Below are 4915 nucleotides of genomic sequence, written 5' to 3' on the forward strand. Positions count from 1 at the left end.
ATCAACATTTAATTCATGATGTGATGTGATTAAAATTCATGATGTAGATGTGATTAAAAATCACTGAAATTATAAACTGCATCATCATGGTCAAGTACATCCTGCTGACTGTGTTAATTTGAGCAGATATGTTTGTCAATTTAAATTAAAGTGCACATTGCATGGAGTATGCATGCTTCTTTTCAAGGTCTTGTTAGGACAATATGTAATAACAATATTAAACAATAAACAACTCATGTACATATTGGGAAAGAAATACTTTGAGAAATAATATAAAGACTAAAGCAGTAAAACATAATAGGTTATTTTTTTAGGAATATATACATATATATATTTAAAGGATTTGATAGTTCCTTGTTAAGCAAAATCAAAGTTTGACTATAGAATGGCATGAAATATCTAAGTTATAGTCAGCACAGGTTACTTATCTAAAGACTTATATCCATTTTAACATAAACAGCATATCACAGCATAAAAGCACACCCCAATTTGACTCTCTTAAGGTACAAGTTAAATATCTATCTGTTGAGTGGTATCATCTCCAGAAGTCTGTATATTGAGTTCAGGTGTGGATTCAAGGTTTTCTTGGGTCTCTCTCAAGGGCTCTCCTCTTCAGTATTTCTCACTATTCCCATTTTCCTTCTACTTACATGGAATTGTCATTCTTAAGTTTAAATTAATTAATTAATTAATTTGACTGTACCGGGTTTTAGATGCACACGTGCAGAATCTTCAATCTTCATTTCCGCATGCTGAGTCTTTAGCTGTGGCATGCAAACTCTAGCTGAAGCATGCAGGATCTAGTTCCCCATCCAGGGATGGAACCTAGGCCCCCTGCATTGGGATTGCAGAGTCTTAGCCACTTGACCACCAAGGAAGTACCTGACATTTTTAAATTTAACACCTAATTTTCATCACTTGCTCATGTCAGTTCCTTTAAATGTTATTCTCCATAAACCTTGACATATATTTTTATAACAGAAGCAGAAGTAAAAAAGAGTTTAATCCAATGGATATTTAAAAAGTATAAAGTAAGAATTCAATTGCCAACTTACTGGATATTATACATTATTAAATGTCTATTTTATTTCCATGATCTGAAGTTGCCTTCTCATCCAAGAAAAGGGATTCATTTCTAAACATTTATGTCTTTCTTTGATGGAAACATAAGAAAACTTTCCTCTTTAACAAAACTGTCCCCAAGGGGGAAAAAAAACATAAATGCTTTCCAAATTAGAGTACAAGTCTTCCTTAAATGTCAGTGTGTGGTAAATAAGATATGGTAGCAGTCTTTTAAATTTCATAAAAACTAGTTAAGATGGGTTTTTTTTTTTTTTTTGCCATTTTGCAGATGGTCCATTTGAGTTAGTTCTGTTATCAGTGTTATTTTCATCTTCTGAATCATCTGCATCATCACCGTCGAAGACCTCATGGGGAGCCACCATCACCCGGTCGGCCCTGTGCTTCCTGCTGTATCTGAGAGCAGAAGAGCTCAGTCACCAGCTCCCTCATCTGAGCCACACCCGATAACAGCTCTGGAAAGGGTGGGTGACGCCCCCGGCGCCTCCGCTGTAGCCGCACTTCCAGTCCGAGGTACTTGTCCTGTAACAGCTCCATAGCGACTGCTAAGCTTCAGGAGCATGCCACAGTCAATAGGTTATTTTTTAAGTTCAGAGAATAACATGTCTCTCTTACTCCTCCTTCCCCCAAATTAAAGGAAATATCACCTGCTGTAATAATCAAATATCTTTAGTATGACTTTAGATGGCAATACAAATTCCAATCTTTGTAATCACTTCATTCATACAAGAGTATGAAATATACATTTAATTAATGAAGGATATAATGCAATAGTAGAGAAAGGCGCATGAAACATACGAAAATAATAAAATGCTGAGATTTGGAGATGAGAAAGATAACAACATCTACCAAACAGGCTTTAGTACTCTCACATGGAGATAAATTTGTTTTGTAGTCAGATGGGTAGGTATGAATATATTTGTTGTGTACTAGGAGCAACCTCTGTACATCAATGGACACTGACTCATTTCCCTGTACTCATCCCCAGGCTGTCCTTGGAAGCTCTGGGATGTGCCTGTCGATTCTGTGCAGTGATTAGTACAAGTGGCAGAGATATAGGCAAGAGAGGGTTCATGAGTCCAGCAGAATTAACATCCTGCTTGCGCTCAGTCATGTCTGACTCTTTGCAACCCCATGGACTATAGCACACCAGGCTCCTTTGTTCATGAGATTTTCCAGGCAAGACTACTGGAGTGGATTGCCATTTCCTCCTCCAGGGGAGCTTTCCCACCCAGGGATCAAACTCAAGTCTCCTGTGGCTCCTGCATTAGCAGGCAGGTTCTTACCACTGGGAAGCTCCAGGGAAGCTCCAGCAGAATCATCAAGTGCTAGAGTTTATACCCAAGGGTTTCCACAGAGGCATACCCCTCAAAGCAATAACCTGTTTGTTTTGCCAATAGAGATAATTTTCAAACGGTTTGCTTCCTATATACATTTTATATTACCCCTTGCTAAGAACAATTGTCTTCTGTGTATTTCAATGCATATGTCTCTAGTGAACAGTATGGTCCTGGTGAAACACGTGAGGTAAAGCGACAATTCTGCCATTGATCATCATTTCATCCATAGGGTGATTTTTGTCTTGAGGCTGAAAACAGTTGTGCAGTGTTTTACCTACTTAGTATCAAATAAATTTAGTAACTGATTTAAGAGAAAATATGATGATGTCCATATATAAAGAAATAATTTTTTTTCTCATAAGCTTTTGTTTGTTCCTCCCAATTGTATTGAGATATAATTGACCTACAGCATGTATGTTTAAAGTATACAGCATGATTTGACTCACACACATCATAAAATGATTAAGACAATAAGTTTACTGAACATCTATCATCTCAAATATGAAATAAAAGAAAAATAATTTTTGTTTTGATGAGAACTTGGGATTTACCCTCTTAAAAACTTTCATGTATAATATACAGTAGTGTTAATTATATTTATCATTTTGTACATTACATTCCTAGTACATAGTTACAACTGTAAGTTGATACTATCTGGCTACCTTCATCCAATACCCTCTTCTCCACACCTTTTGTTCTTTGATAACCACAAATCTGATTTCTTTTTCTATGAGTTTATTTGTTTTTGAATTATAATTGACTTACAACATTATGTTACTTCCTGGCGTACAACACAGTGATTCAACACTTCTGTATATTACAAAGATATCACTAAAATAAGTTTCCATCTTTCACCATACAAAGATACTACAGTATTGGCTATATTCCTAACGCTGTATATTCCATCCCCTTGACCACTTCTTTTAACTGAAAGTTAGTACCTCTTAATCTCGCTCACCTACTTTTCTCTTTTCCCGCACACTTCCTGGGCTGCTGTCAACTCCCTATTGCTTCTATCTATGACTCTATTTTCAGTTTTTTTTTTTCTTTTTTTTCTTTTCTTTTTTTTTTTTCCATTTATTTTTATTAGTTGGAGGCTAATTACTTTACATCATTACAGTAGTTTTTGTCATACATTGAAATGAATTAGCCATGGATTTACATGTATTCCCCATCCCGGTCCCCCCTCTCACCTCCCTCTCCACCCGATCCCTCTTTTGTTTTCCTAGATTCCACATATAAGTGAAATCATTCAGTATTTACTTTTCTCTAACTTATTTCACTTAGCATAATACCCTCTAGGTCTGTCTAAGTTGTCAAAAATGGCAAGATTTCATTCTTTTTATGGCTGAGTATTATTCCATTATATACATATACATATATATAGCACATCTTCTTTATCCATGCATATATCATGGACACAAGTGGCTTCCATATTTTGGCTATTGTAAACAATGCTACAAAAAACATAGGGTTGTGTTATCTTCTGTAATCAATGTTTTTATTTTCTTTGGGAAAATATCTAGGAGTGGAATTGCTGGATTATATGGTAGCTCTATTTTTAATTTTTTTATTTTTTAATTTTTTCTTTTCTTTGGGAAAATATCTAGGAGTGGAATTGCTGGATTATATGTTAGTTCTATTTTTAATTTTTTAATTTTTTGATTTTTTGACCCTCTATACTGTTATCCACACTGGCTCTACCAATTTACATTCCTACTGACGGTGCACAAGGGCTCCCTTTCCCTCAGCACATGTTATTTGTTGCTTAAGGGAAAAAATGATGATAATGATGATGATGATGATGTGTGTGTGTGTATAATTAAATTTATGTAAGAAAGTTTATTGAAAACATAAAGGAGTATAAAAGAAAGAATAACTACAATTAAATAGAAAGCATCAATCTTAATTCACAGATTAAAATCTATTTAGTAGGAAATCAAGTGATTATCATGTTATCAACTAGTTATGGAAAGGTTACCAGGTGCTAACCAGTTCTAAACACTTGGCATGCTCCATTTCATTTATTCCCAAGACACCAGAACAAAATAGGTAATATTACTATAACTATTTACAGATGAGTAACAGAGGCTCAGAAAGGTTAAGTAACTTCCCCCGGATAACAGCAAATTTCAGTGCTGATGGTTGACAATAAGATAACTAAATGATTAATAAAGCTAATTGCCCATAAACAGGTATATACTTAATCTTAAATATAATAATAGGAGTTAACAAGCACCAGATATGTAGTACACCACATGATTCAGCTGGTTCAGCTCTGGTAATAACTCTTCAGATTAGAAACTTTCATTATCACTTTATATTTAACAAAAGTGAGGTTTCAAAGGGGTAAATGATTTTCTCAGAATCACTCAAATAGTGCTCAAAGTGAGTGCCTGTATTGAAACCACCCACTGTAACTCCAGAATTATTTCCCTTATCCACAATTTTAAATTCTCAGTCTAAGAAGCTGTGCCATACACAACATAGCCAAG

The 4915-nt window shown here is 35.0% G+C and overlaps 1 pseudogene; it reads right to left on the reverse strand.

The window, feature by feature from the left end:
- Positions 1 to 1313: 1313 nt before the first annotated feature.
- Positions 1314 to 1683, reverse strand: LOC110146357 (EKC/KEOPS complex subunit GON7 pseudogene; annotated as a pseudogene).
- Positions 1684 to 4915: the final 3232 nt, after the last annotated feature.

This window comes from Odocoileus virginianus, chromosome 21 (genome assembly GCF_023699985.2).
Source record: "Odocoileus virginianus isolate 20LAN1187 ecotype Illinois chromosome 21, Ovbor_1.2, whole genome shotgun sequence".
NCBI lineage: Eukaryota > Metazoa > Chordata > Mammalia > Artiodactyla > Cervidae > Odocoileus > Odocoileus virginianus.